This window comes from Pollachius pollachius (assembly GCF_949987615.1).
Source record: "Pollachius pollachius genome assembly, chromosome: 3".
NCBI lineage: Eukaryota > Metazoa > Chordata > Actinopteri > Gadiformes > Gadidae > Pollachius > Pollachius pollachius.
In genome coordinates, this window is record NC_136936.1 from 42,845,841 (window position 1) to 42,860,840 (window position 15,000).

The 15,000-nt window shown below is 44.3% G+C and overlaps 1 protein-coding gene across 1 annotated transcript in view; it reads left to right on the plus strand.

Annotated features, from left to right (window-relative positions):
* Positions 1 to 15,000, plus strand: part of lypd6 (LY6/PLAUR domain containing 6) — a 27,139-nt gene that overhangs the window by 896 nt on the left and 11,243 nt on the right. The window lies entirely within an intron of this gene.

Genomic DNA, 15,000 nt, shown 5'->3' on the forward strand with positions numbered 1-15,000 from the left:
AGGGGAGAACATTGTTTGGTTTGTGTTTCCTTTACAAGGTCTGAGTCTTGAGTAGCAGGTGCATCATTCGTTCCTCCCAGTAAATATACACACACACAACACACACACACACACACACACACACACACATCTGTAGCCAGACGGCATTTGAGAGAGCGACAGCAGGTGCATGCATTTTTGTGTTTTTTGTTTTTTTCTTTGGAGATGGGATGGGAGTACCAGTGGATGTAGAAGAAGAAAACACTCCTACCGCCACAAGGGGTGTGTGTGTGTGTGTGGGGGGGGTGTATATGTGGATTTGGGTGCATTTGCTTTGGGGAGTGGTCCGTAGAATGTCAGAAAGGTTGCTGCATGCATGCGGTCCGTGTGGGCGTGTGTTTGTGTTTGTGAGAGCAGATCTGGGACCAGTGTTTCTGTGTAGAGTAGTGTGTGTGTGTGTGTGTCTCTTTTCGTTTGGGTTCAGATCAACTAGTGAACAGGCAGAATGAGCACCTGAGCTGTTTTTTAACAGGTTCTGACTTCTCCTGCTGGCAATCTCTCTCACTCACTCTCACTTTCACTCTCACTCACTCCCCCGCCCTCCTCCCCCCAACCCCTGACTGTTTTCCAAGCATTACATAGAAACAACAGGATGCCGCAGACCCCATGGCATTTAGGCTCCCTTATTATATATGTGTTTTTGTGTGTGTGTGTGTGTGTGTGTGTGTGTGTGTGTGTGCGTGCATGCGTGCGCTCGTGCGTCTGGTGTGTGCATGTATGCATGATAAATCGAAGACACACACATGGAAAAATAAGCTCCCCCTTGTCCCTGGTAGTGCCATGGCTGGAAAGAAATGCACACCCCCTCCCCCCCAACCTACCCCCTACCCTACAGCAGCAGTAGCAGCAGCAGCTCTGACCTCACTTCTGATCCTCTCCCCGTTGATCAGCGCCCATGAAGAATACGTGGCTGTAATTCGCTGTGAAGCCCATCTGTAGCCTGGCTAATATTGATAATCAGTTAGCGCCTTGGCCTTTGTGTCTCCCCGGGTCCCGCCATCAGCATAACAATGGAGGATGAAAAATGAGTGCAGGGAGGGTTGTAAGAAAGGAGAATAGAGTCAGAGGGAGCCGGGAAACTATGCAGTAAACGCTGGGGGCCACGCTACGTGGCTTCCTCATGTCCTCCTACACTTGGGTCGTAAAATGATAAGGATAAAAATCACAAAATAAATCGAACAAATCAGGCTGGGGGCGCCTCCAGGGGTCTCTTCTGTTGTGGTGGATGAGTCAGAGCTTGTTCCGGTTTCCCTCCCCAGCATGGACTTGTGGAGCCCCCGCTGGCCTGTTGTATTCACCAAGCTACGCTCCCTATCAACCGATGATCGTTAACCGGTACAAAAAAACATGGAATGGAAATTAGCTTTTGGGATTGGTGCAAGTCGATGCACATGTTGATTCCTCCCAGAGATTGGCTCTTGGTGATCTTTTCAATTATGGATTGGCTTTCCCGAATCTTCTACACTTGCTTGGCAATGCAGAGGGCCTTTACACGACAACAAAAACACACGCATCCTAAATGAGCAGCAACATGGCATTACTGCGCTGTGCTTGATGGATAGACCATCACTGGCATTGAACCCCCACACACACACACACACACACACACACACACACTCCCCCTGCGGGGCCGCGGTAACCAAACTGAGAAATGGGCTGTCACCTGCACAGCCGAGGCAGAAGGGAGGGGGAAAGGACCACTCCGCTATTCCCCACTTCTCCCTCAACTCCCATTAGCTCCAGACACTTCCCATTATGTGGCTCTGTGAAGGGAAGCAGCGCCACATCCCCGTCTGCCTCATGGCTTTGACCCGTCGTGACACGCAGAGCACCCACAGGGGGAGACACCTGCAGGGAGCCCACCCACCCCTTCCCCGTCCAGAACCCCTTTCCCACCGGCTTCGTCCCACGATGGGAACTGGAGCTGGACAATGCCCTGGTCAGACACAGGTGTTGTTTTGCAATCTGGGATGGATATAAATGCTTAGGGTTTGCTGTATCACAGGATGGTATTTGATTTTAAATGCTGGGTTCAATTGGGACGAAGCTAACAACACAATGTAAGATTCAAACATAAGCTGATTCAATATCACTGGGTTATTTTCTTTCTCTTAACTCAACTGAGGACGATGAAAGCCTAACAGAGGGGGAGATGCATGGCTGGGTGCGATGGGAGCATGCAGGCATACGGGCCCATATCCTATAGGGTTGCAGGAGTCGGGGATGGGGGATGTCAAATTGAATCCCTCTAAGCTCTCTTTCTTTCTCTTGCTTTATCAGTCTCTCCACTCTCTTCATTCAGTCACAGTCTCTCGTTTCATCTCTCTCTATCTTCCCCCATTTATTCACACCATCTCTCTGCCTTACTCTCTTGTTTCCTCTCTCTGCTCTCTCGCTTCCTCTCTCTACTCTCTTGCTTCCCCTCTACTTTACTCTCAACTGTTTTTTCTCTGTCTCTCTCTCTCTATCTCAGCCAGCTTGCGGTGCCCCCCTGCTAAGTTTGATAGATGTCCTGTCAGAGGGGCCCACACACAAGTGTCCGTCCTTATCCCGTACATTCTACATGCTGCACTTGAGTGACAAATGAGCTCCGTTAGGGTCTCTGTAGTCTGAGCTGGATCAATGTCAGACTGGCATTCCCCATCTGGTGTCCCGTCCTTGGGTTAAAAAAAGGGGGTCGTTCGATGAAGAATGTGACTTATCTGAAGTGGGCTGGCCCACAACTGCAAAGGGCTGGCCGAATGGAAAGTAGTGAAGCATACGGGTGGCAGACTTTATAACCAGGAGGTCTGTGTTTATAATCCGTATCGCTCCCTGGCGCACACACACACACACACACACACACACACACACACACACACACACACACACACACACACACACACACACACACACACACACACACACACACACACACACACACACACACACACACACACACACAGTGAAAACAGTTTCACTTTAACAGTCCCCTGGTTATCTGAAACCTGATGAGTAGAGTAAAGAAATCTGATCAGATTCTCCACTCCTTTTTCCAAATTGCACATCAGACATTCTTTTTTTGTCATTATTTCTTTCAATTTGAAACAGAGAAGCTGTTTTTTTCTTTTCAGTTTGCCATCCCATATTTGATTTTGCTTACAGAGCTCTGTGATCGGCCACACAGCTGCTCCTTGAGGGACCTCACCCACAAATCACTGCTGGGGTCCTTGTCATCACAGAGCTGTTAAAGACGGCCCTGCGCTCAGAACCAGGGTTCAGTCATGGTGGTCGAGCTCAAATGGGATCTATTCATTTGAAAAAAATGACCAGCCTAAACCAGTTTGAGGGGATCAGGAACCTAAGGTGATCTGGGGAGGGCCTAGTCTGATTTCCTGGTGTAGGGAGGGAGGAATGAAAAGGGCCTGCTGCCTTATTTTTAATATCCGGTTGGAACTGATATGTTTGATAAAACCCTGTCGGGTATGTTTTGAATGTTAATTTAGTCTGTCAATTAATGGGTTATTGATATTGGATTTATTATCAGACCAGCAGACCATGAAAGGATTTTTTAATCTGGATATAATTTAGCGACTTTTATCAAAATAACGTCAAAAAGTCATACATTCAAGAATTGAACCGAGGGCAAAAAACATTACCACAGAACAATATATTATAATACACACATTATATATTAAATACAAACACGCGCACACAAGCAGACACAATTTTTGGCAACAAATAATGGGGCTAGAGAATAAAGAAAGAGACCAATATTGCCCAGCTTCACAGCATTTGTACTATTCTCTCATAAAAACAAAAGTGAAAAGGAAAACCATGGAGTAAGTCATAAAATACAATATCAAAATCAGTTGGCAGTGTGCTCTGTATCCCACACTGGCAAACAAGAAGGTTCGGTGAGGCGGATGAAAGCGTCAGACCCAGATTGCCCCTGTATCCATGCCATAGTTATTATAACCCCTCACCCCCACCACAACCACAACCACCTCCCCTCCACCCTCGGGGCCTTTGTCAGATCATACATGCATCTAATCGGAACGATGGCAATGTCTCTCTCTCTCTCTCTCTCTGTGTTGTGCCTTCTAATGCGATGTCACTTCAGGGCATGCCTCTGAATATGAGGACGGTGGTTCATCGAAACGTTACAAATGGATCGTAGGATTCCCCCCCCCCCACCCCACCCCCCTTGGGATAACACAAATGATTCCAAATGCTAGGGGGTGAATAATTCAGGGAAGTTAGTTTAAGCTTTAGACGCATGGCTGGCTCCAGCAGGATATTTACGTGCGGTCACTGCTCTGATGGTTCCATACTGGAGAGACAGCACTGAGCTGCCAGGAGCTGTGTGGAGACAGGGCAGAGCTCATGGTAACACGTCTCTCCAGCAAAGCTTTCGAGGCATTGAGTTTGTTAGGGAGGAATACTGGCTACTAGTTGTCAGGATTTTAGAAGGATGCATTAGGAATGAATGGATGTATTTATTGGATAAGGTGGTGGTGTTGTTAAGTGACCATGCAACTCAATTATGTTCCCAAATATAGCTTCAGAAAGGAAAAAGGAATGCTTTTTCAAATTAAACAAGAAATAAAAAATGATCTGTCTAATCAACCAAAAAAACAATTGAACATTTGTAACATAAATCTCAATCCATTATTTATAATATTGACATATTGTTTATACGTACTCAGGTTTGATGTCTCAATGATCCAAACAGCCAAAACAGCCATGATATCATAATTAGTTCATTTAATTAGTTCATTTAAGTATCGTAAACGTATTTGTGCAGGAGATGTTGCTCTTCGTGTTCAAGATGTTTTGTTTATCAATTACTACAATTTTTTTGTTAATTTCCGTTGAGCCTATAAAGTCATATGTGTTTAATATATTTGCCCCTTCATGAGAAAGGTTAATTTCTGAGTCTGGATTAAACTGCGTGACATTTTGCTTCTCTGTGTGTGTCAGCCCTTAAGCCTGTGGTGAGCCTTCTGCTCCCATATTCTGTCCTGCAACCTGGGGTGAGAGGGTGAAATGGGTTATTGGTATAATCTGTTGATTCTCTAGTCGCCGTGTTCCCATTTTGCCTCATGTCTTTGATTTGCCAATATATTTGTTTTTGACAGAGAGACACTTACGAATTGGGGCAATTTATGTTTTGTTGATTTACAAGTGAAGATCAAAGCAAAGAGATTTTTTAATAGATGAAAAGGAAGCAAGAGGAAAATATGTTTATTTTCAGTTAAACAGAATGCGTTTCTTTTCAAAATTATATTGTATTAAATACAGACTCAAATATCAGCATTTTTCTTTTAGATATACTTGGCAATATATAAGAAGGACAAACCCAGTTGGCTAACCGTTCTCTATGTACTTATTCTCTTCATTATTCAAAATGTTCCATTCAGGGCAAATCAATCATAAAAAATACACAGTAATAAAAGGTTTCTCACTGGCATGACCAATAACAGATACTATTACGCCTACGTCATGTAAAACGATTTCCAAATCCGTTCATGTTAGTGAGCAGATCATTCCACGTTGAACCTGGATCCAACATGGAGGCTCGCGTCTGTGACCTGCTGCTGCTGTGGTTCAGCATGCAGGCGGGGCCTCGCCCACCTCTGCCCTGTGAGCCCTGTGAGCGCGTACGAGGGCACAAAGACCCGGCCTAGGGTTCTGCTCTTCAGACCTCTCGAGACTCCCCCGTTTGATCCGCTTTGAAGTGCAGCACTTTTACTACGCGTCCCTGATTGGCTGGCTGGCTTCATGAATAATTCATGTTTCGGGGAAGTCGTAGTGTAGTGGCAGTTGTAGTAGAGGAAGAAAATATGCAACAATAGCATGTGGGGGGTGATGTAGAATTTGGCTTCGGAAATCTGTTTTGGATTCACTTCCTGTCCTATTTCTTAATCCACTGCTTTTGCTTTGGACTCTTTCGAGATGCATTATTATATTAATGTATTATTATACATTCTATTATAGATTATTTCTACTGTGTTGATCTAGCCTAGAGTAATTCATGTTTTCCATGGGTTTATTTCCTTACTGCATATCAACCAGTGCATCTCCAAATGATACAGTTCGTCTCTTCTCCCCCTCACTACTCTGTTGACTCTGAAACGTGGCTCGGGCAGAACTAAACACTTTCAGCTTCACACAGCATGTCTAATTGTACCATTTCAATTTATTGTGGACTTTGGTATTGAGAAGAAAGGGTTAAATGAAGCCTGGGTTCCAGAGCTCTTGTGTTACACCAGGGGAATGAGTTCTGTGAGGTTAAGCCTTGGAGCAGAGGACGGTCTCGGTGAGTACAGCAGCCTCCTCACACACGCCAGGGGTTAGGACGGGACCGCCGCATACTTAATTAAAATAAAGGATTATTTCATGGAAATATCCTCTTTCTTGGATCGGTAACCGTTTAACTATCCTTATGGAACAGCTATCATCCACGTTAAAAAAGCATTAGGATGTGGATAGATATATTTTTTCTTAAACCTTTTGTCAGGACCGATTAATAACGTATACCTTTTCAGTTTCCACAGAATGCTATTATACTTCATGTATTTTGGAGTGTTTCTCCATTCCAGTCTCTATAGCATTGTTTCTATGCCTATTAACTGTATTCATCTTTCCCTTTTAACCGTGTCCACCAAAGCAAACACACCTAATTAGATTCCTTTTAAGTCACCCAACCATGTGTGTTGCTGTATGTGTGTGTGTGTGCGTGTGTGTGTGTGTGTGTGTGTGTGTGTGTTTGCGCGAGGATGCTTCGACCGCCCACTCATCCAGGCAAAAGCCTTTGTGGCCTTCAAAATAAGAGGTCAGGCCAACAGCAGACGTGCTGCCCCCCTAAGATCCCGCCTGGCCACAGTAAAGCCTGGCGATGTGCAGCCATGCACGCCCTTATTTTGATGGTGCCAGAGGTGGTGGGTTGTTTGAGTTACCACCATGTTCAATGGGGGATGTGGACCAACCCCTGCAGCTGTCACAGGGAGGCATTATCCTGGGCTCTGATCTCCTCATAGCAGACCCCCCCCCCCCCCCCCTCACACACACACATCCTGATTCACATCAGGGAGCCCCCTGCACAGCAGCCGGCCCCACCGTAGGACTTCAGTGAAAGTCCAGAGTTGAGAAGGGAGCCGCTGTGCTGCCCAACAAAGCAGCGGTCCGTGATCTGACGCTTGCTTTAAAGCTCTCTGTGATTGCTTGTGTTGTTGTTGAACGCCTCACAGTACAACACGTGTCCACTTCAAAAAAGTGCCCACCAGCAACTGGAACAGTCACATGGATCGTCCCCATGTGATTGCGCTCTAAATGAAATATGCTTTTTGAGATAAAATAGATGGAACGGAGCTTCTTGCAGGGATCTTGTAGGAATGTGGAGGTGAGGGCGAGGTCGCTGACCTCCGATAAAGTTCTGGCTTGCAGCTCTTGCATGTCTCGCTAATGTGTAAGAGTATTCTCTCATTTTAGTGTAGTGGTGATGGATGCTCAGGCAGGGGTTGGTTGCATGTCTTTAGAGATTTATAGTTGTCAATAGAATCATATTTGGAAGATTTATTTAAGTTTTAGTGTGGACAGTACTCTTACATTATTATATATTTTATTGTATTTTTATTATTTATATATAATTTTATAAGTTATACTGATTTATTTATATATAATATGAATATCGTTTTTTTGCACATTTACAGTTTAAGTTTAAAACACTAGGACACGGAAGATACACAGGAAGACAGTTGGTCTCTCGAGCCCTCACACTTCCCACTGTGCCTTTTTGTCTGCCTGAGCCGACCAAGGCACAGTGAGAAATGCACAGTCCCGACTCCCCACACTTAAAGAAGATTAGTAGTTAAAGCTGTGTTCATATTTGGATTATGGGAAATCCTAATTCAATGAGAAATTAAATACATGCTGTGTGATACTATTATCACGGTAAAGATACTTATATTTTGCAAGGGCACTGTGGGAAAGGTCCAAAAATCATAGGAATAGAAATGAGTTAAATAATAAGGAATTTACTAAGAAAACTAGGGCATAATTAAATGATCATGAATATCTTTGAATGTATGGATTGTAATGCCATCGGGCTGGAGGTTGACTGAAGGCCTTCATATGCTTTCTGGAATATCTCAAACAAGAATTTCCGGTAACTTCCAAAGCATGGTTAGTTACCTTGTTATCTTCTTTAAAATGATTCTTTTAGTGGTGGCTTTGAAACTCTATTTCAAGGCAATTCAACTACTGTTTTATGAAGGCCATATTATTGAATTTGAAATGAAGGGGGGCCGGAAAAAGCTTCTGCCACAGCAGAGACAGACGTTTGCGCACGCAGAGGCTCAGAAAGTGCTTTTCTCTAGGGAAATAAATACTCATAAATACTAAATAATAAAATAATAAATACTCAGAAATCATCTGCGGGCTGGATCAAAACTATCCGTGGGCCGGTCTTGGACCACGGGCCGCCCGTTGAAGAGGCCTGCTCTATCTATCACCTCATGTAGCTTGTTCCTGAGTCCAATGAAGTAAAAAGAAAAACAAATGATTCTGAAATGGCAAACATCATCAAACACACCAGCCTTTTTTATTATATACTGCTATCGCTCTTCTCCCACCAATAGGATGTATGTGCTCGGTTAATCCACCCGGATCTTCCCATGCGTCAAGGGGTCTGGATGAGGATTACAACAATTATACAGTTGATTCAGAGCACTTCAAAAGCTTGGCTTAGCCAGCGTTAGCATGTAGGCCTTTCAATTAGCCTGCCGCTGATTCAGATCTACACTGATTCTCTTTACCTTTGTGGAAATACCAGAGCAATGCCACACGGGCACACGGGTAGCCGTACATTCATGTGACAGGCGGCTACGGTTTAGCGAGAGTTACACGCATTGTCCTATAGCGTTCCGCTGCTCTCCGCTCTCAATGGAGGGTTTCCCCGGCTGTGGTCGTCCATCCTGCATAATCAGCTTCAGGGTCTCTCACTATGGAATGTATTTGGTTCCTGAAAACACGCTAATTGGATTTGTTCAGGACCAATAGCTCTGCCTTCTACTGTAAGGAGTTGATGAGCTGCTATACAGAAGACCCGGGTAGCTTCAGCCGAGTAATCTTACAGGCGGAAACAGTTTTATATTCAAGGAAGAGGCCCCTTGTTGTTAGGCGAGAACGAGAGCGACAGAGAGAGAGAGAGAGAGAGAGATGAAACAGTTGAGAGTAAAATAGAGAGGGGAAGCGAGAGAGTGAATGAAGGACAGCAAGATAGAAAGAGAAAGGGAGAGAGTGCTCTACCTCTCCATCCCCCCCAGCCCTCACCGCCCCTCTCCCCTGAATCTCGTCTGACCTGTTCTTAAAGAGTCACAAGACGACAAGACGGCTGATTTTGCCTCTACCCGACCCAACCCCTCCCCCCATCCTCACCTAGTGGGCGGGGCCAGCATTATACACAGGTTGCTGCGCAGCCCCGAGTATCGTGTTGCCGGCCCCTGCAGCAGATCACTTTTCTCCCAGCTGGCAGCCGCTTGGAGAGGGACTCAAACACCCGCACACCTGTACACCCACCGTCGCACTCACCTCGCAGGCCTCGTGGACGCCCCTCCTGGGTCCTCCTCTTCCCTGTTCCAGGTCACCTGAGGAAAACACACCTTTTGTCAACAAAAACACACAAAACCAAAAACAAATGAAACAAGGGTGCAAAACTGGAAATGATGATGGATAAAGGTTTGGTATTTGAATACAATAAATGTTTGTTGTCATGCGTTCTTGCTTAAAATAAATTATGGCTGTGATTGTCACTGGCAAAACATTTTTGATTGGCAATTATATTTTACAGTAACCTGGGAAAGCAGAGAGCGTGAATGTCCATAAAAGTCGCTTTCGATCGGTACCAATTATGCCAGAACTCAGTGGATGATAAATGTCTTTCAATTTGGTCCATCCTCCACTTTCACTTCCACAAGCCAGTGTACCTGTCCACCGAGACCTCCCTAATGAATGAGGAGCCAGGGCATTTTAATCTTCATTAGGACTCCAGTTTGACACACCATTATCCCTCGGCCTCACACACGCGTCACTATTTCTAGTCTGCACACACATGTGGCAACAATCAAATAAGCAAACCCATGTACACACACACACACACATACATACATACATACATACATACATACATACATACATACATACATACATACATACATACATACATACATACATACATACATACATACATACATACATACATACATACATACACACATACACACTCTTACAGACGTATAAGGACATATGTACACATCCTTACACACTATACACACACATAGGCTTTTTTTAACATGTATATCTATACATGGCATACATAAACACATTGATCTTATTTGATTATCATGAAAGAAGCACTGTGTAAGGTCCTGTTGTTGTGCCTCTTTGTCTAGCTAAAAGGAGGTAACATATTGTAGGTGATGTGATTCATTTCACAATGCACCTTCTTTGCCTCCACAAAACAGCCCCTTTGTCAATTCTGTATATCAACTGTTTGTACAATTTGATAACATTACCAGCTAAACGAAACACAAAAACATTGCTTTGCATATGTTCTTCATCATATACTATTAGTATTTGTCATGTAAACAAAATATAAACAGAAATTGTTTATTCAGCAGAAATATTCCTATTAGTGCCTTTATCCTTAAAACCTTCCACCACCCGCATTACGGATGTTTCTACTTAAGTACAACAGCTTCCTAACACCAACATCAAGCCTGACACGAGGGTTTCAGCTCAGACACAAGTACACAAGAGTCCTGTGTACATACCCAACGCTAGTCCATCAATGTTCTGTTTACAACGCTGTCTAAAGATTGTGTTTAGATGTGCTGCTCGGGCACTTTTGTAGTTTGCTGTCGTTGATTGAACAGTTTTCTTTCACCAGTGCCAGAAGTCCATCAATCCCTTCTTGTTCGACTATTGTAGCGACTGCAAAGGAGCTAACCAAGTAGGCCGCTGCTGTGTCACTTCCATGGGGAGCTGGTGAATAATGAGGCAGTGATGACACATGGGGCCCCTGGCCACACATTTCAGAGCAGGACTACAGTTTAAGTTATGATCTTTTATGTTTTTTTAAATTTAAATAACCCCATTCACTTTTATTGCATAATAGCTTGTTGAGTTATATGAATAATGTTACTCTGCTTAACACGATTTAAATTATCATGCCTTAGGACTTTTGAGATAAAAGAAGAGGTTAAACCCCCAAAATTCAGGGTTACAACATTAATTTCAACAGCTCCAACTCTTCCCAAGTTTGCTTCCAGGATACATGAAATGCTGAAACTAGCTGAAGCATATTCTCAAAAGAATACCTCAGGGGGGAAAAGCAAAGTCACCATATGAAGTCTCGTGTTTGGCACTGTTTGGCACCTTTCCACTTTTCGCCGGTGTAAAGCCGTTCCAGGTAATACGATAGAGACTTTGACGTCTGTGTTTATTTACAGTCTCCGCTGCCAGCCTTTTCTTGTCTCTCGCTCGAGTCAGCAAATTTGAGGTCTCGTTGACGTTCTCGCTCGACGGCGTGCATAGTAAACGCAGCAGCACAGGGAGTTCTCCTGGTTCGGCCTGGCAGTCAAAGCTCTTCCTCCGCTGTCTCTGCAGCCTAGCCGTTGGGACACCTGCGGCACTGTAACCAGAACCGTGTGTCCCTGTCAATGGGAAGACTGTTTGTGTCTCCTGCTTTTCTGCTCTTTTAAAAAGCTATTCTTTCCCCCCTCCTACCGGGTTGTAGAAAGGGCTGTGGCGGAGGTGAGACGGCTATCTCCGCTGTTGATATTCCCATACGCTCTATTGAAAGCTGCTTGTGTGTAGCCTATATTGGGCATTCAGGATGTACCGTGCTGTTAAGCCCCATAGACTGAATTCTATAGAATGATTAAAGAGAATCTAGCTCAGGGCAACGGTGCCTTCTATCCATTTCCTTTTATCTATTGTAACTTTTTTACAGTGGACAGTTTCCCTAATGACATTCCTTTGGACATGATTAGTTTTAATTAAACCGTTTTTTTCTACCATCAGGACAATGATTTAGGTCTTAACTCCTAAAACGTATGATTTCTAAACACAAGAAGTTTATAATTGTTCCTAAACGTAATAATGGTAAACATTCCCAGAAATTGCAAAATAGCTTGAGGTAGATATGTATGAGGTTGCAAAAGCAACCTCATACATATCCTGTAAATAAATTTACATATCCATGTAAATAAAGCGTCAAACTGTTCAATTTGTTATTTTAATGTTTTTCTGTCTTCCCATTGCACACCTAGCTAGCCTTCAGTAGTTTCTTATGGTGTCTTATTTTTTTAATGAAGTTTCTTATTTCATAAAGCCTACAGATGTGTAAAGAACTGTCTGTCTTCGGTGTGATGGGCTGTCATTAAGCTGTCCTGTTGTCAAAGAAAAACAACTACTTTGAGACTCTTAATTGTGAGAGATCCCTGTGGATCCATTCCGACTCAGCCTGACCTGACTTGACTCAGAGGGGAGACAAGAATCACAAGGGATACACAGATAGACAATGGTGAAGACTTGGCGCCTCAGACAAACAGAACAGAACATGCAAGCTGACTGCTAATGCTCGACATAATGTTGAGCAAGTTAGATATTTTAAGATATTGCCAAAGGATACATCAGAGTTTATTTCAAAGGTTAAATATTCTGCCATTTTGAATCAAAACATTACAATTTCCTGCCTCCTTATTAAGGTTTATAAACCATGTTGAATGTTGTGATGTTTTATCTCTATAGGTACCGTGATACATTGTCCTCTGACTCATGGTGTTTATGAGATAATCAAGGCCCAAAGGAAGTCCCCTCAAGTCCATAGTTACATTAATGACAACACTTACAAACGGAGGCTAATTACTGTACTGTACACTAACAATTCAGTGGAATTCCCTACCCAGCAACCAAATGTTCTCCCTCTCTCTTTCTTCTGATGAAACCAACAGAGAATGAGTGTTTGATTGTATTTGTTTATACATATTACATTTTTCAACATGCTTCAGTTGTCCAGCCCATGGGGTGAGAGTAGAAGGGAAACGGCGAATGGTTCGGGTATCTCCCTCGTTGATAGGACCCCACCCGCCCCCACTCTGCTCTCTCTCTTACACTGTTCGACCGCGTCCGAGACCTTCAGCGCTGATAAGCATCTCTGCTGACGAAACCCAATGCAGGCCTGCATGGCGGCGGAGTGGCCCAACCACATTGTGCGCCGGGTCAAAAGGTAGCGTGTTACAAGAGGCTGTGACTCGGCTGGCTGCCGATATGCGGTTTCTTATGGCTCATCGGTTTTGCGTTGCAAATAAGAAAATGGAAAGAGAAAAACAAACAAAAACTGATGTAGGTGTTGGATTTCCTTACATTGTGTTCGGTGGCTACAACCTGAGTTGTAGCCATGACGCGCTGAATGATATAGGAGGAGAGCTTTACGTCCCGTCTGTATTTATCTCCATCTTCTCTAACCGCGATGTTTATCACTTTAATTCATCAGGTCGTTCTACTTGAAATGGCTATCCTGAAACGGCTGCCTTTGAGTTGGCTCTAGACCTATCAGAGCATAGGGTGGTCGTAGCAGCAGGTGAAAGTGGAGTAAAGGAAGGAAGTTTATCGTTTTAGTGTCAAATGTGAACATGTTATCGTTTTTGAATGTGAAGATAGCCATGTGGTGTGTGTCACTGCGGCCGCCACAACCAGCAATAAAGAGCGTTTCTTCAGCATCAGGTTGGGCCCTGTGATGCCCTTAAGCCTAGGGTCTGCAAAAAGCATGAATAAACTGTTTGCTACCAACAGAAGAACCATAACAACACGTGGGAACTGGCTATTGTAAATGTACAGCAATGCTTCCTGACAGCAGTCGCCTCAAGCTTCAGGGAGTGGGAATGTATAAGACACGCACGCACGCACGCACCCACGCACGCACGCACGCACGCACGCACACACACACACACACACACATTAATCCTTAAAAACATTCTTTGCCTTCAAGCATTCATTACATCTTGCAGCTGATTCAAACCTAAGTGGAAAGTATGTATTTGAACTACATATTTCCTCCTTTCTATTTATAAAATGGAGGAATTTCCCCATTATTAATTCAACTGCTTCAGTGGGTGATCTGGGACATGATAGTTGATCCTTCAATTATCCAAGAAACAGTGGACGGAAAATGCACCTTTAATCCCAGCAACTATCTGTCCGACTCAAACATGTGGGTGTCAGGTTTAAATCAACAGAAACTGAACTAAGTGTGAACTGCGCTGGAATGTTTACATGCCTCTGTGTGTGAGAGGCATTTTTATATCTTCATTTTTGTACTTTTTTTGACGTTTACTTCTTTTTCCACCGGGCCCAAAATCTCGGCACGGCACTTCTCTAGAGCCTGCCACGTCCGACCGCGCCGCACTATAGCCCGGAGTCGAGCGCGTGTGACAAATGTAAAACGTCTCTCATTTTTCTTCAAAACTGTCACCGCCATCCCTTGTGCCCCCCGAGACAGGCTCTCCTGTGTGTCCCCGTCAGAGCCCGCTGACGGAGCAACCCAATGTTCTCAGCCAGGCTTGGCCTAACTTTACCCAAGCGGGTGATGGACGAGAGCACTCCCAGTCAGAGGCTTGTCCATGCTTTAGTTTAGGGGAATGGGTGGCAGGGGTGTATGGAGAGGTGGGGAAATGGGTGGAAGGGGTAAATGGGTGGCAGGAATGTATGAGGGGGTTGGGGTTTGGGTATTGCCCCCGAAAAAACAGGATCTTTTTTTTTGGTTTTGTTTTGTTTCTGGGGATGGCAAGCTGCCCGAAAAGGGAGTCTCATCCGTCACACCATTTCCCCGTCTTCTGGTGTAAAACAAGTATCGAGAGAGGTAGACCTCCTTCTGGGGACGTTCTTTTAACTGGCGTGGGAGGGTCTCGTTGTTCC